This window comes from Oncorhynchus mykiss, chromosome 11, assembly GCF_057628025.1.
Source record: "Oncorhynchus mykiss isolate SJ-2025 chromosome 11, ASM5762802v1, whole genome shotgun sequence".
In the NCBI taxonomy this organism is placed as follows: Eukaryota; Metazoa; Chordata; class Actinopteri; order Salmoniformes; family Salmonidae; genus Oncorhynchus; species Oncorhynchus mykiss.
Genome location: NC_143032.1, coordinates 59,293,512 through 59,305,963, shown reverse-complemented (window position 1 = coordinate 59,305,963; position 12,452 = coordinate 59,293,512). Strand labels below are relative to the sequence as shown.

Below are 12,452 nucleotides of genomic sequence, written 5' to 3'. Positions count from 1 at the left end.
GAACATTGGGTAATTTTCCTTAAACATTAGGTACTATTCCTGTAAGATTGGGTAATAAACCTGCAACATTGGGTACTATTCCTGTAATACTGAGTACTATTCATCTAACGTGTACTAGTCCTGTAACATTGGAAACTATTCCTGTAACATTGGGTATTATTCCTGTAACATTGGGTACTATTCCTGTAACATTAGGTACTATTCCTGTAACATTTGGTACTATTCCTGTAACATTAGGTACAATTCCTGTCACATTGGGAACTATTCCTGTAACATTAGGTACTAGTTCAGTATTCCTGTAATATTAGGAACTAGTCCTGTAACATTGGGTATTATTCCTGTAACATTGAGTACTATTCCTATAACATTAGGTACTAATCCAGTATTCCTGTAACATTGGGAACTAGTCCTGTAACATTGGGTACTATTCCTGTCACATTGGGTACTATTCCTGCAACATTAGGTACTATTCCAGTATTCCTGTAACATTGGGTACTATTCCTGTAACATTAGGTACTATTCATGTCACATTGGGCACTATTCCTGTACCATTGGGTACTAGTCCTGTAACATTGGGCACTATTCCTGTAACAGTAGGTACTATTCCTGTAACATTGGGTATTATTCCTGTAACATGAGGTACTAGTCCAGTATTCCTGTAACATTGGGTACTATTCCTGTAACATTGGGTATTATTCCTGTAACATGAGGTACTAGTCCAGTATTCCTGTAACATTGGGTACTATTCCTGTAACATTGGGTACTCTTCCTGTAACATTAGGTACTAGTCCAGTATTCCTGTAACATTGGGTACTATTCCTGTAACATTGGGTATTATTCCTGTAACATTAGGTACTAGTCCAGCATTCCTGTAACATTGGGTAATATTCCTGTAACATTGAGTACTATTCCTGTAACATTGGGTACTATTCCTGTAACATTAGGTACTAGTCCAGTATTCCTGTAACATTGGGTACTACTCCTGTAACATTAGGTACTAGTTCAGTATTCTGGTAACATTGGGTACTATTCCTGTAACATTAGGTACTAGTCCAGTATTCCTGTAACATTAGGTACTATTCTTGTCACATTGGATACTATTCCTGTAACATTGGGTACTATTCCTGTAACATTAGGTACTAGTCCAGTATTCCTGTAACATTGGGTACTATTCCTGTAACATTAGGTACTAGTCCAGTATTCCTGTAACATTGGGTACTATTCCTGTAACATTAGGTACTAGTCCAGTATTGCTGTAACATTGGGTACTATTCCTGTAACATTAGGTCCTAGTCCAGTATTCCTGTAACATTAGGTACTATTCCTGTCACATTGGATACTATTCCTGTCACATTGGATACTATTCCTGTAACATTGGGTACTATTCCTGTAACATTAGGTACTCGTCCAGTATTCCTGTAACATTGGGTACTATTCCTGTAACATTAGGTACTAGTCCAGTATTCCTGTAACATTGGGTACTATTCCTGTAACATTGGGTACTATTCCTGTAACATTAGGTACTATTCCTGTCACATTGGATACTATTCCTGTAACATTAGATACTAGTCCAGTATTCCTGTAACATTGGGTACTATTCCTGTAATATTGGGTACTATTCCTATCACATTGGGTACTATTCCTGTAACATTGGGTACTATTCCTATAACATTGGGGACTAATCCAGTATTCCTGTAACATTGGGAACTAGTCCTGTAACATTGGGTACTATTCCTGTCACATTGGGTACTATTCCTGTAACATTAGGTACTATTCCAGTATTCCAGTAACATTGGGTACTATTCCTGTAACATTAGGTACTATTCCTGTAACATTGGGCACTAATTCCTGTAACATCTGGTACTAGTCCTGTAACATTGGGCACTGTTCCTGTAACATTAGGTACTATTCATGTAACATTGGGTACTATTCCTATTCCTGTAACATTGGGTATTAATCCTGTAACATTAGGTACTAGTCCAGTATTCCTGTAACATTGGGTACTCTTCCTGTAACATTAGGTACTAGTCCAGTATTCCTGTAACATTGGGTACTATTCCTGTAACATTGGGTATTATTCCTGTAACATTAGGTACTAGTCCAGTATTCCTGTAACATTAGGAACTAGTCCTGTAACATTAGGTATTATTCCTGTAACATTGAGTACTATTCCTATAACATTAGGTACTAATCCAGTATTCCTGTAACATTGGGAACTAGTCATGTAACATTGGGTACTATTCCTGTCACATTGGGTACTATTCCTATAACATTGGGTACTAATCCTGTATTCCTGTAACATTGGGAACTAGTCATGTAACATTAGGTACTATTCTTGTAACATTGGGTACTATTCCTGTAACATTGGGTAATAATGTTCTCAAAGAGTTTTGACTATGAGTGTCCTTTTAATTACTCTTACTGCTCTGGGAGCATGTAGAAAAACAGATTTTCAGGATGTGTTTTTTTTGCCACTTGCTTTAGTCAGTGATCTGGTAGTGTGCTGAGTCTTATTGAAGTGTAGTGTTATTGAAGTGTAGTCTTGTGTGCAGTGTGCCACTCCCACACTTGTTCCCCAGTTCTTACCTGCACTCTACTCATTCCGCATCGCGGAAGTTCAGCTTTACAACGTGATGGAAATTTAAAGGCAATGTTTCCGCTTTAGCAGAGACTGCATTCATTATAAACACTGCATATGTCGGCTCAATCGGAAATTACCTTTAAAAATGCTTCAGCTTTACAGATTGAATAGAGCCCTTGTCTGTGTGTGTAACGAAGCCATGGCATTGTCTGAAATATGTCTACTAACTACTTATTCGTACTACATGCTATTTTGAACGTATTAATAAAATACAGTTTAGTAAAATGCAGTAAACAACAAATATCAACATACTGGGCTCACCCAACCTGAGATTGCATCATCTAATGTGCAATTGCGTTGATTCCCGCCATTTGTTAATTTGGGTACAGCGCATCCTCTTATCTCATAATCAGCTGATTATCAGCTCTTGTCCGAAACACTTGCGTGTGGAAAGACGATTCTCTTCGTCAAAAGTGTGTAGCAAATTCTACTAGATGCCTAAAAGCCGAAATTAGTACAATATACTGGTATTTAAAGCTTACTAGATTTTCAACATTTCACATACTATATAACTTTATATTTTTGCATACCTAAAATGCCTACTATTTACAACGCAAGTATGGGTATTCGGACACAGCCAACATCTTTGCATTTCAATACCTAACAATACTTCTATCTCTTTCTCCTTCCCTCTTCTTCTCTCTTTGTCTCTCTCTGCCTCCTCCCAAAACCCATGCAATGGGAAACTTGCCTGGCCCCTGGAGGGGCAACAGGCGGAACGTAAACACACCTGTCTCTGCCTGCCCTGGCCTCGTGGGGCTGCTGGGCAGAAGGACCCATCAGCAGTCCATCTGAGCCCCGTGGCCGGCACTGCCAAACCTAGCTCCCGGTAGGCCCAGTTGGGCTGACACTCCAGACAGAGCCTGGGGATACTGAGAAAGCTGGGCAGGCTGGCTGCTGTGCTGCTGGGAGCATGGAGAGTGGAGCGTGTCAAACAAAGCCAGCCTGTGTCCAGGCTCTCCCGGGGCTCTGCCTGGCTGGACTGGCCTGCCTCTCTCAGGCACAGCGACTGGATCGATCCTCAGCCCATGCAGCCATAGTAGACCACAATGCATCAGTGATACAGTGTGGTAGGACTGTTTTAAGTGGAGTGCAGTCGGGTGGTTGGACCGTTGTAGTGTGTTTTGTCTGTAGTTCGAACATACTATACACATCAATACATTCCTCTTTTTTTCCCTGGAGCTTTCTTTTTTTCCTCTTTTCCCCTTCCCCTGGCCTGAACTGTCTCATTGTCATTCTGTTTTCCCATATGGAAAAAATACAATTCAAATATATTCTTAGATACATTTTTTAGGGTACATGTGAAATATAACAAATTGGCCAAAAACAATATTTTTAAAAAAGTATTTACATTTTTGCATTGTTATTTCGCTAATAGTGAAATGATGGTGTTTCACAATATTACTTACCCGCCAGTGTTATGATTGGCTGTGAAATTCACTTATTGATTTCTCTTACCGGAGCAGCATCTGTTGTCAAACTGAGAAAGTTGTTCTACTTTGTGGCTGTGTTTTCTAGTGAAAATCGCTCTGTCATTTTCTTGTTGCAAAAACTCTACACTGTTCGCTCAATTTCAGGTTATGTGAGAGAACAAGCACTGATTTTCAACCTTCCCAAGTCTCTGCACACTCCACTGGCTTCCAGTTGAAGCATGCATCCACTACAAGACAATGGTGCTTACCTACGGAACAGCAAGAGGAACTGCCCCCCCCCCCCCCCCCCCCCCCCTACCTTCAGGCTATGCTCAAACCCTGGTTGTCCCACCTAGCTATCTACAGATGAATGTACTAACTGTAGTCGCTCTGGATAAGAGCATGACTAAAATGTCAATTTAAATGTAATGTAATATTGTAGAGTCATTGTACCATCTAAATCGCTGTGAAATATTTTTTCAATAACAAAACTGTTTGTTTTTTCAACTGTTTGAAGTTGGTGGACCAAATCAAAAGTTACTTTATATATATTTTTTATGAGCATGGCCGTATTTTTGTGAGGAATGAATACACCCCTGATCGCACACAAACACAGTTCACTTTCATAGCAACCATATAAAAACAGCAAGATAATTTAGCTTGTTGTATAATTATTTTTCTCATAATTACTGTGTAAGTCTATGGAAGGGCGTGAGAACCATGAGCCTCCTGGGTTTTGTATTGAAGTTAATGTACCCAGAGGAGGACGGAAGCTAGCTGTACAACCTGGTCTTAGAGCATTTCATATTATTCTGTATGATATGATATGTTATGTTTCGTATGGTATGTATTCATTTGTGGATTTCCATCACCCATTTCATATGATATGTTACAAATTACAATTCATAATAAATGTTACGTATTTGCGAAAAGGGCAAATGTCACGAATTTGAAAAACGTATAATGTTATGAATTCTAGCTAGGTGGCAAACGTTAGCTAGCTGGTAAACGTTAGCTAGGCTAGGGGTTATGGGTTAGGGTTAGGGGTCAGAGTTAAGGTTAGGGTTAGGCGTCAGGGTTAAGGTTGCATTTAAAAGTTAGGTTAAAGGGTTAGGGGAAGGGCTAGCTAACATGCTTAGTTGAAAAATAGCTAAAAAGGAATAAGTAGTTGAAAAGTTGCCCTTGAGGAGATTTGAACTCAGAACCTTTGGGTTGCTAGACGTTTGAATTATACTCCCACCCATCTACCCCGAACAACCACCATACTTTAGGTTTTGCCTTAAGTAACCATCTGTCTTATGTAACCATACCAAACATAAAATATCATACTAATTTGGTTTCCCGGATTTACATTTACTATGTTACATCTAGTCTATGAGACCAGGCTGAGCTGTCCTCTGGCTACACCATGACTACCTTACAGAATGCTGTTGAGGCTACTGCAAAACAATGTATTTTATTCAATTATTTGGTGATGTGAAAATATTTAGTATAGTTTTATCTAATGTTTCACTATTTTTATTTTTATGAAATTCACTGAGGAGGATGGTCCTCCCCTTCCTCCTCTGAGGAGCCCCCACTGATGTACATCCATCTCTGGAATACATTTTAAGGCTTTACATCATTTTATGAAAAACAATTCCCGTGTGGGTTCTGCATGACTCACAAGAGCAGCTTGTTATCAATAGTCTCTGCCCTCTCTCTGTGTGTGTGTGTGTGTGTGTGTGTGTGTGTGTGTGTGTGTGTGTGTGTGTGTGTGTGTGTGTGTGTGTGTGTGTGTGTGTGTGTGTGTGTGTGTGTGTGTGTGTGTGTGTGTGTGTGTATAACCCCAATGGAAGAGATTGTACTGAGGTTATTCCACCCTGCTCAGGTGGGGGAGGAACAGAAGGAGAAAATGGCTTCACTGACCAGCACTGACATTTATCCATCAGGAATAGTACCCAATGCAGAGAGCCTCACACTGAGCTGTCCTTTTGTCTTTTACTACATGGAGAATGAGATGCTCTCTGGTTTTACAGGAAACAGTAAAAACAATCAAAAGGCTATGTTGATGGTGGATAATTCCTGATGTGGAATTAAGAGACCTGGCCTGGACCCAAATTCCTCACTCACATCAATTAATGAACCAAGCCCTCTCACTAATGAGGCTAGCACTGGGCTCACACATCAAATCTTGGCTCAGCACACACACACACACATACATGCAGACATGTATACATACACACATGCACAAACACATATACAGTACACATACTGAAATGCACAAACACCCACCACCACACACACACACACACACACACACACTCACACACACACACACACACAAATGTTCTCCGTCCTTATTCAAACCGGGGCAGTAAAACTCAAGAGGGGGAGAGTTAATTAGTTGGGACAGGAGGGAGTCTCTCCATTAGACTTAAGTTCATGGACCTTCACTCTGCCAGTAGATCAATTACCTGTTTCATATCAAACCACGGTGGACAATCACACTGTAACCTTCTCTGATCTACTCGGGAGACATCATTAGCTGATCTCAGGCTACATCATCTGTTTGTTTTGGATTCCAGAGGTCTCCTTACATTTCAAATGTTGATGTAGCATTTGAACTCAATGAACCTTTACTCTTGATAGTGTGTAAAAGATGTAGGCTATACCATATCTAACAAGCATTGAGCTTATTATTTCATCATCGCTATGCAAACTAGGCTGATTTCCGCAACAAGTTTTGTTTAGGTAATAAAATGAAAACATTAATTTTAACTACTTTTGGGTACCTTGTTAACATTACAACATGAAATCCATGTCTTAAGCATTGCTACGTTTTGGAAATGGCAAAGATCTGCTTGACACATTAAATTTACTTACCTTACAGATCACGAAGTCAGCTAATTTCCAACTCATTCATATGCAAATAAGTTTGATTCATACACTGGCTCGTCTGGCTGTCCTGTTTTAATTTTAACCTGCCTTTCCCTTATCTACACTGAAATAATATCATTTCAGTAGTCCTGTTATGATTTTTTGTTTTATCTCATTAGTACACCCTTGTGGTTGAATATATATATGTATCTATTGTAGGTCCCAGGATACAACAATGAATAATGTGGAGCAAATAAATACCATCAAAGGATACCGTACAATAATGAACACCTTGTGAAACAGCTGTGAAAACCAACCTGGCAATATTTAAGATTTTAATACATAAACTTTGATCATTTTTGGTACAGTTTGTCATTAATTTATTTTCACAGTTTTTTTGTGCACTCACATGGCAATCATAGATTGAAGAGGGAGACTTGAAGAGGGTGACTGCAAAGTTCAGGCACTGCTGCTCTCTTTGTTCTGAGTGTTTGCAGTGCTAGTGTTTTTGGTTAATCTGTGTATCTCCCAGTATAATAGAGCAAAAAACTTTATTAGCAGATGATGACAACATGACAACAACAGGAGCTGTAGATGATGTTATGAAAAGTTGGAGGGTGGTTAGTAATGGAGGACATCAGGTGGATCCATGTCTGGGTGTTGGGCAGAACCCCTAGGTCCTGGAGAACAGGAGCAGAGTTAAAGGGAGCAGGTTGGGAGAAAGAGATGGTCACAGCCAAACACACAGATTACATTTTACTGTGAGAAAATTTGATGGATTAGTGCAGTGTTATAAATGGGAGATATGTATTTTCAACACTTTACCTCAAGGGATACCTCTTGGGCTTGGACAGTCGATGGTCCTAAAGTCATTTGGAGAGGTAAATTGAAGAGGTACATTTTTAAAAGTTCAGCATAACTACCATTTCTTGCTTTCTCAAATGTCAACAACCAAAGCTCAACATTCTTTGTCTATTGGGCTCCACTGAAGTGAGGGACGTCAATGCTTTTTGTGGTCCACCATCCAACTGCTCCAACTGTAGAAAATTGTTGGCTTCCACCGATGTAACCCGAGGAAGACAAAGAGTAAACTATCAGAGTTAGGGAAACTAAAAATAGCTTCAGGTTATTTTGTGTCAAATACAAATAGTTATTATCTGAGATTTTTTATGTTCACTAACAGATGGTGACCCCAGCTGGGAGCGAAAGAGCAGCAAGGTTTCCCAGGTCTCGCCTTCCTTTTGTCCTTCTTCCAAACTGAGTCATTTGCCAGGATCTCGTAGCACTTGGTCCCCTTCTTGATTCTGCTCTGGTAGCTCTCCTTCAGTTTTCCTGGGCCTTGTCGATGTTCAGTCTCATCTGGATTGACAAAAGGAACAAATGCAATTATATTTCAAATTTCAAATATCTATTGGAGGGTCAGAAAAGAAATTAACAGCGGACATTTTTACCTGGTGAAAAACCTCCACATCCTTCTCAGTCCGTGCCTGAAGGTGGTCCTCAAAGGAATTCTGATCTGGTTTGACGACTTCCACCACATCAAGTGGGGTTTCAGTGATCAGTGATTATACAAAAATAGCAATAGACAAACAACAACACTAAGTCAATCACACATTTGAAAGACGACTATATGTATATACAATTGCATTGTTTATCTCAGTCAACAACTGTGGTTCCCGTCCGTACTATGTGGAGGCCTGGATGCTGCTGTTGGGTGCAAAGAAAATTACCTTCAGGTTGTTCTCCCTCCCTTCCTGGTACCAATTAAGGGACTTGCCCATGGCAGTCTTGAGGGTCTGGTTGGTACATTCACCAAACCTGGAGGAGGGGGTAGGAGAGCAGTATCTATTGATAATGTAAGATATTGAAATATGTCTGATTATGTCCCATGGGAAAACAATAGCAAATTGTAAAAAATGATTAAAACAAACCATTGGTGACAGAATATAACCCATAACATCCGTACCTTGTTCCAGCATTCATGACCTCGGTCACTCAAGATGATCTCAGGAGAACCGTGGGTGTTGAAGATATCTACCATCACCTTGAAGGTGGCCTCACAAGTCTCGTCCTTGATGGATATTATACAAAACGAAAATCTATGTTTGGTTCCAAGCTCCCTTTTTATGGGTTACAGAAGGGACTTTAGATTTAAGCACACACTCTTCCTTTACTGACCTTAAGGGGTATAGCTCCACCCACTTGGTAAAGTGATTGGTCGCCGTCAGACACCAGCTGTTGCCGTTCCTGGATTTCATGAAGGGTCTGATGAAGTCCACCCCTAACATTTAAAGTTTTAGAGAGAAGATTACTTTATTCTTACCCGTATCTGTGTCATACAGTATGCATATTTTCATACACACTATACACTATAATAATGAACTCTGCTGTGGTCAAATAAAGCAACCATTACAAAACAACTTATCAGGGCAAAAATGTTATTGGGACATTTACCGATCATGTGCCATGGTGAAAGAACTGATGGGCTTCAACTCCAGCGCCAGTCTTCACCCTCTCAAACTTCTGGCAGGCTAGACAAGCAAAAAGTGACAACTTGAAACATTGTGTGCTCTCTGATATGACATTTATTGAGATCATAATAATTTCAGATAAAATAGAATGTGATTGATAAAGAAAAGGTTCTTGACTTGCCCAGCTGTTCACCTCTTTGACAATTCCCCGTCAGAAGAAGCGTAGGTTGGGCCTCCTGAGTGGCGCGGTGGTCTAAGGCACCGCATCTCAGTGTGTACACATGACACTCTGGGTTCGAGTCCAGGTTCTGTCGCAGCCGGCAGTGACCGGGAGACCCATGGGGCAGTGCACAATTGGCCCAGCGTTGTCCAGGTTAGGAGAGGAGACTGGCCGGTGGGGATGTTCTTGTCCACCGTCACTCATGTAGTCCTGTGGTGGGCCTGGCGCAGTGCACGCTGACATGGTTGCCAGTAGTATGGTGCTTCCTCTGACGCAATAGTGTGTCTGGCTTCCAGGTTAAGTGGACATTGTGTCAAAAAGCAGTGCGGCTTGGTTGGGTTGTGTTTCCCGAGTCCATATGGGAGTTGCAGTGTTGAGACAAGACTGTAACTACCAATTGGATACCATGAATTTGGGGAGAAAAAGGGGTTAAAAAAAGCAAGAAGCAAAGGTTGCTTTTTGCAATCATGCGCTTCACTCAGAAATGGCCTCCTTCTCCTCCTTAGTAAAAAAATCACCCTCCTGTGTGGCTGGGTTGGGTTGTGTGAGGGACATGCATAACAATTTGGGAGAAAAGAGTTGTTGAAATAAGTCTAAGTACATTTACACTAATGTTTTTCTCCATCTCCATCTCTCTCTCTGTCTGTCTTCCACTCTCTTCCCACCTCATATTGCTTCGCCTGGATGGAAAGATAAAAGAAAATCTCCTCGAGGGATGCCATTGAAGTGCAAGCTACATACAAACAGAAAGCTACAATAACAGTTACAGTAGCTAGCTAGCTTGCTAACGTTAGCTAAATAAAACTGTAGCTGGCAAGCTGACTAGGCAGGCTGAGGTAAATAAGTACTGTAGCAATGTCAATCTAAAATCAGCTTAAATGATTTCTTCATATATAACAACATTTACTTATATAAAAACAACTATATGGTAAAGAGTGTTCTCTTTCCAGTCTTTTCGGTCCTCTGAAGCAGCAGGTAGTCAGAAGGTTGGAATTGTCAAAAACACTGTCCTTGGAGAGCAATTCTGAGGCAGACTGAGCGAGAGTTTATTCGGTGAAATAGAACTAGAACTATCCACATCCTCCTTCCATCGCAACCGCTACAAGGTAAAATAGAGCCAAGCAACCAGCATAGCAACGGATGCTTTTGGTTCATTTCGTAATCTGGTCAGAATTTTGTAAATTCTAGCAACAGCCCTACTAACAGAAGCTTTAGAACACATTAAATCCCATTGTGACGTGGGGGGGGGGGGGGGGGGACTTTTTGGCAGGGGACACTATTTGGCATGACAGGCCCACTCCTCAACCAATAGTCTCATCTCTAGCACTCCTCTCCTTCCTTTGTTCCCGGCCAGCACACCACAGCACACTGCAACACACCGTCATGTCCAGGTCTGCCCTCTAGGGAACATAGCCTGGCAGGAGCCTTGTTTTCATAGCGCATATTTTTTTTAGTTTCTTCTTCTACTTGGGTTTTTGTCTGTACTGGTGCTGGCTAATTACCGGTGCATTCTCCTCCTGCCAACCACGTGCGGCTGTCGAGCACCCACCACCACCCCCTTTCTCCTCTCCCTCTTCCTGACTCCTCACTGCTAGCTCAGGGAGTATGGCATACAGTGGTGGACAGAGCTGGGGTACAGATGTGTATTAATGAAGTGGTGAAGGGCAGGGGGTGACTCACAGAGAGAGAAAGAGAGGGAGGAAGAAGGAGAGAAAGTAACATCAGGGAAGGTGAAAAGAAAGCAGGATGCTATTTGCATGCAGAGAGAAACCACCAATGCCTGTTTCTCTCTCTCTCTCTCTCTCTCTCTCTCTCTCTCTCTCTCTCTCTCTTTCTGCTTGCACTTTCTGACTTTCCTTTGCTTGCTTGCTCTTCCCTCCCTCTCCCTTCCCTCTCTCCCTCCTCTTTCTCCTTGCCTCTATCCTTCGCTCTCCGGCTTTCTGCCACTGCTGATTTGAATAATTCAGCACAAGCCGGTATTCTCCAGGGGCCCATTGTCTGTGCACGGGAGGAGAATGAGAGAGAGAAAGGGACAGAGAGAATAAAGGAGAAAGGCAGGGCGGTGTGAGTGGTGGTGGCGGTGGGGGGGGGGGGGGGGGGGGGTTCCTGCCTACCTACTCACCTTGCTGCGGTGTAAATCAGTCCTAATGAGGCAGTGGAGGAATACCCAAGCTCAGCGACGGACTGCGGACCCCATCTGCACACACACACACAAACACATCACTTCCATAACCTCCGGGAGTGTGTGCTCCAGCTAACGACCTTTGTTCAATGCCTCTAAGTTCAATGCCATCCGACTGGAGCAGACGTATCGGCATGGAGAGCAGTGGTCTGTAATGACAGAGCACACATACCCACAAACAATCTATGACACACATAATCTATAATGTAATATAATCAACTGTAATCAAACCAACCCATGATACAATCAATAGCCCATCATTTTCCAACCAAAATGTTTTGTCCACTGAGTGCAATTTCTGCCAGAGTGGTAACCGTTAGGGCCTACGGGCTGTGGATTGCGAGCTGTGGGCTTTGGTTCTATAGTGTGGGGGTCTAACCTCCTATATGTCTGGAAAGGCAACGTGGTCTGAGGGCAATTCATATTATTCTGTATTTAAATCTGTGACTCCATTTAGCATGATATGTTACATTATGAATGGAGGACGTATAGCAATTGTACGCCTTTATTAGAGACCGGTTTGCTTGTTGCACAGTAACAACAAATCAGAATTATGGGAAGAATTTACGTTGGTGTTTAGGAGAACCAACGACAAAGGTTAAGTTAATTTAAGTAGCAGGTTTGCTAAAACACTACAGTTGTCCCTGACAAGACTACAACATGCAAC

At 41.6% G+C, this 12,452-nt stretch overlaps 1 long non-coding RNA gene across 1 annotated transcript; it reads right to left on the bottom strand.

Moving 5' to 3' along the window:
- Window positions 1-7,230: 7,230 nt before the first annotated feature.
- Window positions 7,231-9,447, bottom strand: LOC110536635 (uncharacterized). The gene is made up of 6 exons (XR_016484613.1): window positions 9,367-9,447; window positions 9,091-9,193; window positions 8,879-8,983; window positions 8,643-8,730; window positions 8,364-8,440; window positions 7,231-8,271 (listed from the first exon to the last, which is right to left on the bottom strand). It is a non-coding gene; the product is annotated as an uncharacterized LOC110536635 (long non-coding RNA).
- Between the last annotated feature and the right edge of the window lie 3,005 nt (window positions 9,448-12,452).